This window comes from Cebus imitator, unplaced genomic scaffold (genome assembly GCF_001604975.1).
Source record: "Cebus imitator isolate Cc_AM_T3 unplaced genomic scaffold, Cebus_imitator-1.0 Scaffold144, whole genome shotgun sequence".
Lineage (NCBI taxonomy): Eukaryota > Metazoa > Chordata > Mammalia > Primates > Cebidae > Cebus > Cebus imitator.
In genome coordinates this window covers 4,268,934-4,283,927 of record NW_016107459.1, presented here as the reverse complement: position 1 = coordinate 4,283,927, position 14,994 = coordinate 4,268,934, and the positions used below count along the sequence as shown (strand labels likewise).

The following is a 14,994-nucleotide window of genomic DNA, read 5'->3' as shown; positions in this document are numbered from 1 at the left end:
TTCAACACATAAATTTTTAGGGAAGAAAAACTTTCAATCTGTAGCCACCACCTCCAACAACAACAACTTAGTCACCTTTTAGTGTGTGAGGGCGTGTATAGGTTTTATGGTTGATACCATCACCATCACCTAATCACTGAGAGATGAAATTCTTATATTATTATCAGTATATCTCCTTTTCTTCAATGCCATTGACCTACTTCCATATAATCAATTATGTACTCATCATCATTCAGCAAGATTATTGCAATAAATTTCTAACTTGCTTGCCTCTATTCCACTCCATCTAATTATCTTCTCTACTAAAGCCAGTCTTTTTCTATTTTTCACAGTTATTACTGTTCCTGTTAACTCTTTACTTGGCTTCCTTTATTGAATTTTTCTATAGCTTTATAAAGGTCAATGGATTTAACTCTTGACTTATGGCTAGATACTGCCTGATATGGTTTGGCTGTGTCCCCACCCAAATCTCACCTTAAATTGTAATAATCCCCATGTGTCAAGAGCAGGGCCAGGTGGAGATAATTGAATCATGGGGGCAGTTTCCCCCATACTGTTCTCCTCGTAGTGAATAAGTCTTATGAGATCTGATGGTGTTATAAATGACAGTTCCCCTGCCACCATGTATGACATCCCATTGCTCTTTCTTTGTCTTCCACCATGATTATGGGGCCTCCCCACCATGGAACTGTGAGTCCATTAAGCCTCTTTTCTTCATAAATTACCCAGTCTCAGTCTCAGGTACATCTTTATTAGCAGCATGAGAAAAGACTAATACACTGCCCTGCTATTTTCTACAGTTGTCCTACTTTCTTTTTTAATCTGTGCCTCTACTACTTCTGTTCTTCAAACATACCATACTTTATTCTGTCTCTCCAAAATATGCTTACTGTCATGATACTCCTGTTACATTGCTACATTTTTCTTTCTCAGAAATAACCTTATACATAAAGCTTCCTGAAATGCCTATCCAGAAAGAACTGGTGATTTTAAGATGTTTCTGTATTTGTTCATCTTTTATCACCATCTTTATTAGAATTAACTATAAATTATAAATATAATTATATATAATTCTAACATAATTATAAGATTCCTGAAAACATTAAGATCCTAATTTTTCTTTTGAATACCCTATAAAATTTAGTACAAGGGTGAAATATGGGGACTGCTCAATGAATATTTATTTATGATTTTTTGATTTGTTCTCTTTTCTCTGCAATCAATGAATATTTAAATGATGAGTTACACAACTCAGAAGTCCCTTTAGTGGACCACATGAATCTGCTTCACAATTATTCAGTTTATTTGTCTATAATTCAGCAAGTACCTATAGCAACAAATAAAAGTCATTGTATTTTACTGTTGCTTTATGGCTTGAGACTGCCATGCTATTTTCATGTTATCTGTTTTAAGGGGAATAGACACAAGAAGGCTTTTTTACAAACACACGCACACACATGTACACACACACATAACAAAAAACAAATATGCATTTCATCTTATGGGAATTTTGAGACTAGAGATTTTTATTTCAAAATATATAGTTAGCCTGTGGCAAAATGGTAAAGCTGGTGATTTGCTTTGGGGACACTCCTACTCTACTATTACAGCATTTTCCCCCTTCTCTTTACATTCTCATTCTTCCACCTACATTTCCAGAGTACATAATGCCCTCCAGGGCCCCTTATAAAACCCTAACTTTGAGAATGGTCTCAGGTTACCATCCTTTCTTTCTTTCTTTTTTTTTTTTTTTTGAGATGGAGTTTCATACTGTTACCCGCGCTGGTGTGCAGTGGCACGATCTCGGCTTACTGCAACCTCCGCCTCCTGGGTTCAACAAATTCTCCTGCCTTAGGAATTCCAAATAGCTACGATTACAGGTGCCTGCCACCATGCCCAGCTAACTTTTTGTATTTTTAGTAGAGATGGGGTTTCAGTATGTTGGCCAGGCTGCTCTAGAACTCCTGACCTAGTGATCTGCCCACCTCTGCCTCTGAAAGTGCTGGGATTACAGGTGTGAAACACCATGCCCTGCCTAGGTTGTTTTTACTTATCTTACAGAATAGCCTTATGTATGGGTGATTAAAAACGTTTGATATGTTACCAATCACAGGTGCATTTGAATTTTAAAAGACTTCTCCTGAGATATATGATTTTTAATTTTATTATTCTAATGCTAGAATTTAAGTTGCTTGTGGTGGGAAAGTGGAGCACTAGGGCAATTCTAGCATATAGATAACTAGTTATCTCCTTTATTACACAGTATTTGAATAGGCACTGGAATTTGTCAAACTGGAGGTTAAAAGCACTGTATTAGTCTGTTCTTACAATGCTGATGAAGACATACTCAAGACTGGGCACTTTATAAAAGAAAGAGGTTTAATAGACTTACAGTACCATATGGGTGGGGAGGACTCAGACTCATGATCACGCTGGAAGCCAAGGAGGAACAAGTCATATCTCACATGTATAGCAGCAGATAAAGAGAGAGAGAGAGCTTATGCAGGGAAAGTTCCATTTTTAAGACTGTCAGATCTTGTGAGACGTATTCACTATCACCAGAACAGCATGGGAAAGACCTGCCTCCATGATTCAATTACCTCCCACTGGGTTCCTCCAATGACACATGGGCATTGTGGGAATCATAATTCAAGATGAGATTTGGGTGGGAACACAGCCAAACCATATCAGGCACACTTCTCTACAAAACTGCCCTAACTTCAATTATCAGCTACAAGTTTGGGGTTTCTAGAGCTACTCTCAGGTCTGACCAGCTACCTCAGGGTTTGCCATGGCCACCCTTAGGTTCAACAATTTATAGAAAAGACTTATATAACTTACTGAAAATGCTACTCATATCATTACAATTTTATTATAGCAACAGAATACAAATGAGAACCAGAAAAAAGAAGAGATCTGTAGAACAGTGTTTGTAAGAAGAGTTCCATTTACAAAGTTGCCATTGTCCTAAGGGATGTCTTACTCTCTCAGTATCAAAGTAAAACAATGCTCAAAGAATATTGACAACCAAGGTAGCTCATGCAAGCCTCAGTGTCCAGAGGTTTTGTTGACATTTCATGGATACATATGATTGTTGAAACATTGGCCATGTGGATAAACTCAATGTCAAAACCTTCCCCAGAGGAAAGGGTTGATATCACTTGGCTCAAAGCCCAAATCCTCTAATTACATGGGTGGTTTTTCTGACATGACCAGTCTCCATCCTGAGTAATCAATCTCATTACCATAAGCAATCTGGGGGCTCACCATGAATCACCTCATTAGCATACACATAAAATGTGATCAGGGGTCCATCACAGATAACAAAGATACATCTATCACTCAAGAAATTCCAAGAGTTAAATTGTTACCTCCCCGGAAATGGGGATGCCAGACTAATTCTTCATTACACAATGGTAAATATACAAATTTAACAACTTTCTTACAGAGCAGAAAAACATTTAGCTCTTTGGATTTCTGTGTGTGCATTTTGAAACACATGAGAAGAAATTAGGTGGCCATTGTTTATAAAATATTTACAACCTTCATTCTCTACTACCTGTATTAAAATAGATAAAACACAATATCAAGTAATCACATCCTATTTATTTCTTAGACTTCCATTTTTTTAAAAAAGAAGAAGAATTCTTTTCTGCTATCAAATCATTAAAATAATAGTAATATGAACAGTACATTTTCTGTTCGAATCCAAACTTGAAAAATGAATGCATGAACTATAAGCCTCAGAATCAACGAAAACTCAAAATTTATCAAAGACCTGAATTTAATAGCTAAAATCATGAACTTCTTAGACAATAACATAGAGGGATCATCTTCATGACCTTGGATTTGGTAATGAGTTTTCAGATATGATACCAAAAGCACAGGCAACAACAAAAATAAAAATAGATTAATTGAATTTCTTCAAAATTTAAAACTTTGGTGCATCCTAGATTATTGTCAAGAGAGTAAAAAGACAATGCATAGAATGATAGAAAAATTTTTCAAATCGTATATCTAATATTGGTTTAATATTGAGACTAAATAACTCATACAATTCCAAAACAAAACAAACCAACCCAATTAAAAATGGGGAAAGGATGTGAATAGACATTTCTTTAAAAAAGACATACAAATGACCAACAAACAATTTAAAAGGTATTCAAAATCATTAATTGTCTCAGTCCATTCAGACTGCTATAACAAAATACCTTAGAGTGGGTAATTTATAAACAACTGAAAATTATTGCAGACAGTTCTGGAAGCTAAAAAGTCAAAGATCAACACACCACCATATTCAGCATCTAATGATGGCTGTCTGCTTCATAGATGATGTCTTCTATGTGTCTTCATATGACAGAAGGGGCGAACAAGCTTCCCCAGTCCTCTGTTATAAGAGCACTAATCCCATTCAGGAGAGTAGATCCCTCATGACCTAATCACCTCCCAAACGCCCACCTCTCGATAATGCTACATTGATGATTAAGTTTCAACATATGAATTTGGGGCCTGGGAGGACACAGACATTCAGACCACAGCACTAATGATCCTAATCATTAGGGAAATGCAAATCAAAACTACAATGAGATGAGATACCACTTCACATCCAGTAGGATACCTACTATTAAAAAAAAAAAATAGAAAACAGAAAAACTCGGCAGAAAATAAGTATTTAAGTATTGGGAAGAATATGAAGAAATGGGAAGCCTTCTATATTGTTGGTAAGAATGTTGAATAATGTAACCACCATGGAAAACAGTTCCTCAAAATTCTAAAAATATAATTTGCTACATGACTCAGCAATTCCACTCTTGAGTATATACCTGAAAGATTTGAAAGCAGAGTCTCAAAGAATTATTTGTGTACCCATGTTTATAACAGCATTATTCACAATAGCCAAAGGTGGAGGCAATCCCAGTGTCCATCTACAGGTGGATGAATAAAGAAAATGTGATATACACATAATGGAATGTTATTCAACAATAAAAAAGAATGAGGTTTTGATACATTCTACAACATGGATGGACGTTGAAACACTATGCTAACTGAAATATTTCAAACATAAAGGAAAACGATTACATATTTCTACTTATATGAGGTATCTAGAATAGGAAAATTTTTAGGGACAGAAAGAATAGAAGTTACCAAGGGCAGGGTGGGGGAGGGGAAATGGAAATTTTTGCTCAGTGAGTATAGTTTCTATTTGCGATCACAAAAAATAGATAGTGTTGATGGCACACAACGTTGTGCATGTATTTTATACCTCTGAATGGTGCAGTTAAAATGTTTAGAATTTTAAATTTTGTATTAAGTAATTTTATTATGATTTTTCAAATGTCAGTGAGCCAAACATTCAGGGTAAAGAGAGAAAAATAGAAGAATGTGTCATTGTCCAACAACTAGTTATTAAAAGCATAAAGTTAAAGTTTCATGAATTTCTGTAACTACAGAGAAACTTTCAGATGGGTCTTTGTATAGGAAAGAGATAAAGTGCTATGATAAATTATATGCTTTTCTGCTTTGTACGTTTTACATAGTGTAAACAAGATTGTGTGTCCCATTCCAGGCTGATCCAATTAATTCTAAACCAAAATTACACACATTATACAACCAAATTTATTTGCCCCAACTTATAAATGTTTATGGCTCTATACAACTGTTTGTTGTTAAATTATAACTTTATTTAAAGAGTAATGTGGTAGACAGAATGCTGACTTCCTAAAATACCTACTTCTTGATTCCTAGAACCTGTGAATGTATTATGGTTATATGGCAAAAGGGATTTTGCAGATATAATTAAGGTTATAGTACTTGAGAATGCGAGGTTATCCTGGATTATCTAGGTATACTCAATCTAATATGAACCCTTAAAAACAGAGAAATTTATCTTCCTACAGTGAGAGATACAGCAAAAGAGAAAGGGCAGGGGATACGTGAGGCAGAGAAATTTGACATGTGAGAAGAGTTTGAGCCACTGTTTCTTGCTTTGAAGATGGAGGAAGACGGCAATGAGCCAAGGAATGTAGTCAGCCTTTAGAAATAGAATGACCTTCATCCAAAGTAACCAGCAAAGTAATGGGAGTACCAGCAAAGTGGCCAGCAAAGTAACAGGAGGGAGCCTCAGTAGCACAATTCCAGGGAACTGAACTCTGTCAACAGATTGGATTTTAAGTAAGTGGGGAAATGTATTCTTCCCAAGAACATCCAGAACAAACAAAGCCCTGATAACACTTTGATTTTGGCCTTGTGGGACCCACAGCAAAGAAACCAGCCAATCCTACTGATTTTTAATCTACAGAACTGGGGAATAATTTTGTGCTGTTATAAGGTACTAAGTTTGTGGTATTTGTTATGGCGGTGATAGATACTATGCAAACAATATCTGGAAACACTGTAGTGCTTTTCAATGCATCTGGCTAAATTTCTCCCAAACATTATTCAAAAGGTAACAGCAACCAAAAGAATACCGTTACCAAACATGTTCATCTTCCTTTCCGATGGCTCTCTGACATTTAATAGTTACTGAAATTAAGCAACATGACCCCAAAGCCTCTGAAATTCAGTACCTTTTCCCTGAGTATATCTTGACTTTTTATAAAGGGCACCCAGGAAAATCAAGGGAAAACAAGAAAAATAAAAGAATATTGTTATGTTTTTTCCTGGCGAGTTAGCAAAATCTCAATTCAAATATTGCATATTTGATGTTGAATAATAATGACTCAGGAGATGATTTCTCACTTGCAGAGTAAAAATACTTTAACTTGAAAAAAAAGAAAAACTTCTATCTGCACACTTTACAAGATGACACTCTGAACACTATTCATTTTGGTGTTTGCTCCAAGTCTCAAGGTCAAGACAGTTAAGGTAATTTCAGAGGTCTAGGGTATACATTTCAAGAGAGGAGAATTCACACAGATATGATTCAGATTCAGGTGAAGTGAAATAAAGCTGTCCTTTTTACTTTCTGAAATATTGCTGCCAATCCGGTTTCACATCCAGAATATTAGTTTTATTCTAGTCCATAAAAAGTTTCTATAAACTTAGTCGTTAAAACAACACACATTTCTTACCTCCTAGTGTCCGTAAGCCAGGAGTCTCCAGTCACAACTTGGCTGGGTTCTCAACTCATTTTCATAGGGGTACCACCAGGGTTTCAATGGAGCTGCATTTTCATCTGGAGGCTTAGCTGGGATCGCGTCTGATTTCAAGCTCAATGTGGTTGTTGCAGAATTCATTTCATTGTAACTGTGAACTGAAGATCCTGACTTTTTTCTGCCTGTCAGTTTTCAGCTGGAGGCTGCCCTCAGGTGTTATGGGTCAACAGAAGTTTTTTGCCATGTGGACTTTTTCAACATAGTTGCTAACTTCATTGAACCAGCAAGGAGAAGCTCTAAAGCAGTCAATTAGCAAGATTTATATAATATGATATTATCATAGGAGTGGCATCCTATCACTTTTGTATACTATTAGACACAAATCACACAGGTGTCACCTACAGTCAAGGGGAGGGATTATGCAAGGGTGTGAATATCAGCAGGTGGGAATTCTACTGTGAGGCCAGAGTCACCTTAGTTTGTCTGCTAGTCAAATTTCATGATCGTCTATGCTTAGAAAGTAAAAAACCAGACTTTTATTGCTTTATTAAAGTTTCCTGTACTCATTGAGAGACAAATATAGAAAACATTGGTTAAGGGCACTGATATTGGAATATTCACATAGACCTGGGATCATATACCAATTCTAATGTGTGGTTTTGGGCTAGTTGTTCAGCTGCTGTAACTTACTCTTATGGAAAATGCAGACAAAAATGCCTATCTACTAGTTTTTCTGTGAGAGGTAAATGATAGAATACATGTTAACCTATTTAGTAAAGTGAGACAAAAATTGAGAAAATAAAAAGTTATTTATCCTTTTTTGTTTTTATAGAAACCGTCTTCCTGATTCTCAGGCAAGAGTCAAAATTAGTATACTGGGGAAAAAAACTTCTGTTTTAATCAGTATCTGTAGCATAACCCAGTCTGCCTAACATGAACTATATGCTCCATGAAGAGATTTTACTGACTATACGTTTCATTTTAAGTCATCCCTAATCCATTAACACTAGTTTTTGAACATTTCAATTTTACAAATTTTTATTTTAAGAAATACCAAATTTAAACTCAAATTTAAAATAATTCTCTCAATTTGGGTTGAACCGGATTGACTGTTTAGTAAACATACAAAATAACTGAACATCTCAACAATTTTGAGGGGTTTATTTATTGACTCCTCTTTAAGTAAGGAGTTTGTCTGCATGAAGCATGAAAACTTTCAAGTATTAAGTATACAAATAAAGTGGCAAATGGGGAGTGCAATTTTTGTAACAACCACTGTTTTGTTATGCCATGTGGGCTGCATTCAGTTTCACATAAATTGTTGAAATACAAAACATGGCTCATGGTATGAGTTCATGTACCAGCTGAATTTATTTTTGTCAATTAACAGCTGCATATGCTGCTGAGATACTTTGGCTAATATACTGCATTACTTTCATATTGCAGCATCCAATACAGATCACACCAGGCCACTGCTGTCTTGCAGAGAATAATTATATTATAGTCATTATTGTGATAACAGAATATTTTCTTTAGCTCTTGATTCTTGTACTTCACTCACAGTAGCCACATAGATAACTAAATAGGTAGGTAGGTAGAGAGAGAGAGAGAGATAGAGAGAGAGAGAGAGAGAGAGAGAGATAGTACCTGTGAGTGATTCATGCCACATACTTTGGCATTTGAGGCATATTAGAAGTGCCCTAGTGATAAAATTTATTAAAATGAATGTATATAAATCAGAAAATATATGTATTAGAATTGAGGAAGAACATTAATTCCTGATTTGGTGATTTAAGTCTATTCTTGTCTATGCCTTAACTACTTTTTCCTTTCTGATTTTTTGTCCTTCACAACTATTATTAAAACAAACATGAAATTAGAAAGGAGATTTAGACTTGCTAACAGATGTGGGACTAGTTCTGGCACTTAATCATTGATTATTTTATGGTAATAATTTAATTCTTTTTAACCTCAGCTGCCTCCCCTGTAAAAATGAGATTGCTAAATTTCTGCCCTGACTGCCATACACAGTTGTTAGACCATTTAGAAGAATAAAAATAACATAATCTATCCAGTGTGTCTCAGTTTCTACCTAAGGATATTTTGAGGTCCTATGGGTGTAGAAATAGAATACAAAGAGTCTGTGGCTAAATCTGAGTCAGCCACACAAACACAAAACTTATTTAGTTTATTAATTTTTGTATGAAAATGCATATAGCTTTAAAAATTCTGTTCCTTAATACATTGCACTTCCTTCAATAAAATTTTGTTCTATATTCACTTTTGTGTAAAACTGGTGTCATGAAAAGATTTGCTTTGGCTTTATTTTCTGTCCTATGACTGCCATGTACATGCAACTGCTTTATAAATTATAAATATTTGACATATCTGCATTCTTATGATAGATAAGAAGGAAGGACAGCATTGAATGTTTCTGTGAAATAAGCTAATGATAATGTTTATTTCTCTAATAAAATAATATGCATGGATGAGATTCAGGAAGGCTAAAAATATGTGCTACAGGGGTAAATATGAACATTCTGTGGTGGTACTCCAAGAAGACAAGGTAGTTATTAGCACCAAACAGAGGAATATCTTAAAAAGTATAAATAAGAACCTTATGAAATGAATGTCTTTTTAACAAGGTAATGTAAAATGCTTCATGTGTCACATTGTGCAATAGCTTAGACATCACCTTATGAAATGCAGTCAGCATTTCCCCTGATCACGACGAAGTAATTGTCAGGGGCAATTCAGTGGCAATTTAAATAATCTAGTTTTATCAACAGTAATCATGGCTATTTCTAAGATCCATGGAGATATCAGCCACCTTAATTTGACACTCAGGATGAGGGACTGGTTCAAGGTACAACGTGATTTATTTTGTTTGGTGACTCATCAGATTAGCCATGACTCCTACCAGAAGGCCTATGAAATAACTAGGACTCCACTGCTTTCTAAATGTGCATATTTGTCCAGACTTCTGCACCCAAGAAAATCTTGGGTTAGTTAATATTTAAATGTCACCATTTCAGTGATCCCCATAGGGCTTTTTTGCATTTTAGAAAGATTAAAGAAATCATATAAGGCCATCTGGAACATATACGAGGTCATGTATCCTTAACTTCCTACTCCACATTTACCATAGCTGTAACACGGTGCTAGTTTTATAAAAATGGGTTTCTGAGGAGGCAGAATCATTTGATATATGACACAATAAATAGAGGAGAGAGCATAAATATGAAATGGAGAAAATTTACAAGGTGACTATACTCTTTCAATTTTTATGATTATACATTATATCATTACAATTCAATTCAGCTGTTCATTCTTTTAAAGTTGGTTAAACTGCTCCATTTAAGGATTTATGTACTAGATTCCTTACAAATATGGAACATAATTATCTGTGAATTATATTCTGAATATGGCACTTCTGAATCATTGTCACTTGGGCCTCAGAGATAGAAGTGGAAGGTGATATTTATGTTTACTTGAACTTACTGCATCTAACAAATGATTTTTATAAAACACGGTCAAAAAATTCTATCCGGTGATCTTGTTGAAATAAAAACTAAATGTAACACTTACTGTCTCGTTTTCTAATTATTTGTCCCCATCCTTAGCCAATTACTGAAACAGGCAGATACATCAACACTAAATATACAATCTCTTTTCCAAACATATTTCCAGTTCAGTTAAAGTAGCTACAAATGTAAATGGCCCCAATGATTGTATTTATTCTCTTCAGGAATTTAAATATCTATTACATAAATCTGGGCATTGAAAAATGTAGCCTCTGTGTTCAGATACTATTAAATTCTAATTTGTGTATTAGCTGGGAGCAAGGGGCTGTGAAAGCAGTTTGCTTGTGACAAGATTTCCAGAAACTCACCAATACAAAACAAGGAGGTCTCTGAAGATATCTTCACAATGAGACTGGTAGGTAGAGAAAGTGAAACAACAAGAATTGGCCAAAGTGGTTTATTTTCACTATCCATTAATCCATTTGATGGGTAAATTGTAGTTATACTCCCCAGATGTTCTTAAACAAGTATTTTTTTTCTTTCTTTATTTCCTTTTTGGCTCAGATATCTTTCCATGTTACTATTATCATTCCATGGGTCATGCATTCATTAACGGATATTTGTTGTGTATCAATTATGTGCAGGCTACCTATATTAGGTAGGCACTATGTGCATGCCATCTCTATTAGAACAAAACAGACAAAAATACCTGCCCTCATGAAGCGTATACCGGTGGGAGTCGGGTGCTGAATACTAAAATAACTAAATAAGTGCTAGACAGGAAATTAAAACAGAGAGGGGGATTAGGAAATTTCAGTATGAAGTGGGGATTGCAGTTTTAGCTAGGGTGGCCAGGGAAGGTCTCGTTCAGAAGGGGACATTTAAGGGGAGATCAAAAGGAAGAGTAGCAGGAACCAGGTGGCCTTGAGGAGAAAGAACCCCAGGCACAGTATAAATGCCCTCAAGTTAGAGCATGCAGCTTCAGTAGCTGCAGTGAGAGCGATGCATTAGAGCAGAGTGAGCTAGCATGAGGTGAATCGGAGATGAAGCCCTAGAGGTAATGGGAGAGGGAAATCACAAAGAAACTTGGGGGCCTTGTGAGGGCTTTGGCTTTTACTCTGAGTGAAAAAAAGGTGGTACACCAGTAGGAAATCAGTGCAGAGTTTTCAACAGTGGTGAGGTATTTGATTTAGGTTTGAACAAGATCACTCTCGTGTCTTTGGGGAAGAGAATAAGGAAAGGGTAAGGACAGAAACTGGAAGACCACGTTTCAGGCAAGAGATGGGTGTTGACAATGGAGGTAGGGACAAGAGGTCAGATTCTGGACATATTTTGAGAGTAAAGCCAACAGGATTTAGTAAGAGATGAGATATGAATATTGAAAGAAACAAAAAAGAAAAAAAGATGACTTCCAGGATTTTGAACTGGAATGAACAATAGAATGAATGAACTGTGAGAGGAACAGATCTATGGGAAACTCTCTCAGGAGCCGAGTTTGGGGCATGAAAGCTGTGAGATGTCTACTAAATATCAGAGTGAAGAGAATAAACAGCTGGTTAGATATGTCTGGAATTCAAGGGAATGATCTAGACTAGATATGGAAGGCTGAAAGACATGAACTTATAGATGATATTTAATCCACCGAACTGAATTGGATCACCTAAAGAGTGAGTGTAGAGAGTGACAAGAAGTCCATGGATGGATTATACTACCCTATTTGACTTTTGTGTGCTGTCTTTGTGCTTCTTGAATTCTTTGTGTCTTTCAGTTTGATTATTTTGGGGATGGGATGGAATTGTAATATGAGCATGCTTTTTATTACTTTTAGGATGACAGAGCTAAACTATCATTTGGAATCTAATTGTGACATATATTGATATTTAATTTGGAGTTTTACATAGATATATATATGTGTGTGTATACACACACAGGCATATCCATTTCTCTTTATTCTCTGACATATACAAAAAGACAGTACACATTTTTTAATAACCTAGTAAAAATGTCCTTAACACATATTACTATCATAGTTCACAATACATATGATTGTCGTGTGTATTCAAGAGCTTATATCTTTTCCTGGGAAAAAAGAGTGGAGGAAGGTTGGCAAAGAGGCAGAAACGTTTATGTGATAATAAATCTAGTCTCTATCACATATATCCCTAATCATTATCTGAAAATGTATGCAGGGAGGCTGATATGGTTTGGCTCTGTGTTCCCACCTGAATCTCATCTTGAATTGTACTCCTATAATTTCCACATGTTGTGGGAGGAATGTGGTAGGAGATAATTTGAATCATGTGGCGATTTCCCCTATACTGTTCTCGTGGTAGTGAATAAGTCCCACTTGGTCTGATGGGTTTCTCAGGTGTTTCCGCTTTTGCTTCTTTCTCATTTGCTACCACAATGTAAGACGTGCCTTTCACCTCCTGCCATGGTTCTGAGGCTCCCCCCATCCTGTGGATCTGTAAGTCTGATTAAACCTCTTTTTTTCCCCCAAGTCTTGGCCATGTCTTTATCGGCAGTGTGAAAACAGACTAATACAATAAATCGGTACCAGTAGAGTAGGACATTGCTGAAAAGATAACTGAAAATGTGGGAGCAACTGTGGAACTGGGCAGCAGGCAGAGGTTGGAACAATTTGGAGGGCTCAGAACAAGACAGGAAAATGTTTATGTGATAATAAATGTAGGTTTGGAACTTTCTAGAGACTTGTTGAATGGCTTTGACAAAAATGCTGATAGTGATATGAACAATAAGGTCCAGGCTGAGGCGGTTTCAAGTGGAGATGAGCTTGTTGGGAACTGGAGCAAAGGTGACTTGTTTGGCTTTAGCAAAGAGAATGGTGGTGTTTTGCCCCTTCCCTAGAGATTTGTGGAACTTTGAACTTGAGAGAGATGATTTAGGGTACCTGGCAGGAGAAATTTCTAAGCAGCAAAGAATTCACAATGTGACTTGGGTGCTCTGAAACATTCAGTTTTAACAGGGAAACAGAACATAAAAGCTTGGAAAATTTGCAGCCTAACAATGCAATAGGAAAGAAAGCCAATTTTCTGAGGAGAAATTCAAGTCAACTGCAGAAATTTGCATAAGTAATAAGAAGCCAAATGTTAGTCCCCAAGACAATGGGGAAAATGTCTCCAGGGCATGTCAGTGGTCTTCACAGCAGCCCCTCCCATCACAGGCAGAGGCCCAGGAAAAAATGGTTTTGTGGGTGGAGCCCAGGGTCCCTGCAATTCAATTAAACCCCTTTTTCTTCCTAGTCTCAGGTATGTCTCAGCAGTGTGAAAATGGACTAATACAGAGGCCCAATATTTAATTATGAATTGTGACCCTAAAAAGCACAAACCCTTTCTTCTGGAGTAAATGTAATTTTTTCGTGTGGTCACTCCTGGAAGTGCATCCAAACTCGGCCTTGTTGTGACAGTCAAATTCCCTTCTCTGGGACTTTGGAAGTGAGTGTTCGGTGGGAAGGAAGAGGGATTTTGAGTTACCCGGGTTTGGTTTGAGTACTGGAGGACAATGTATCATAAGAAGTTCCTCATAGCCAAACACACAGACGCAAACAACTTTTGGTGGTGTGGATTTGCATCAGCCACATGCCCATCCCTGAGAGGAGACCTGTTTTCTAAGCCACATTGCCATGCAGAAAGCAAATAAGCAAGCAGAACTACTCAGAGCCGATTCTGAAAACTCCCTATTGAGGTTCCTTTTCTAGTATTTTACCACCCGTGGGTGCCGCACTTAACAGAAGTGCAATTTCTTGTCCCAAGTCTGACCCATCTAGCATCCCATGTAAGTAATTTTCTTCACCAATGACTAGAGTTCAGATAAACCATTGGTGGCAAGAAAAACTGGATATAAAATACAAATCTTGAATTTTTGTCTTTTGTGCTTTATCTACCATAAGAGTTTATCCACTAAGATTATACTCTAGTTAAATTACAGACTTTTAGATTTGTACACATTAAAATAACTACGAGAGAATTTGAACAGTAGATTTAAGAGAATACTAAAAAGAGGTCTGATGTTGTGGAATATTTTAGAATAATCTGAGAAGTTAAAAGAAAAATCAGTATTTAAAAATGAAAATTGTCAGCTAAATGGTAAGCTCAAGAAGTTTTGTCTGTATAAAGTGATATTAAGTGGATTTCTGTGGAATTTAATAAATACTACTATTGTGAACAAATTAATCTCCTGTCACAATTTTTAAAATTTCTTTTGGAGATTTACATGAATAAAATAGTCATATTTGGTCAGGCATGGTGGCTCATCCCTGCACTTTAGGAGGCAGAGGCAGGAAGATTATTTGAGCAGAGAAGTTCAGGACCAGCCCGGGCAACATGGTGAGACCTTGTCTCTGTTTGAAAAAAAAA

General features: G+C 36.3%; 1 long non-coding RNA gene across 1 annotated transcript in view; it reads right to left on the bottom strand.

Annotated features, from left to right (window-relative positions):
• LOC108313840 overlaps positions 1-7,470 on the bottom strand; it is a 60,778-nt gene extending 53,308 nt beyond the window's left edge. Inside the window, exon 1 of the long non-coding RNA XR_001829251.2 lies at positions 7,071-7,470. This is a non-coding gene — a long non-coding RNA (uncharacterized LOC108313840). The remainder of the gene's footprint in view (positions 1-7,070) is intronic.
• Between the last annotated feature and the right edge of the window lie 7,524 nt (positions 7,471-14,994).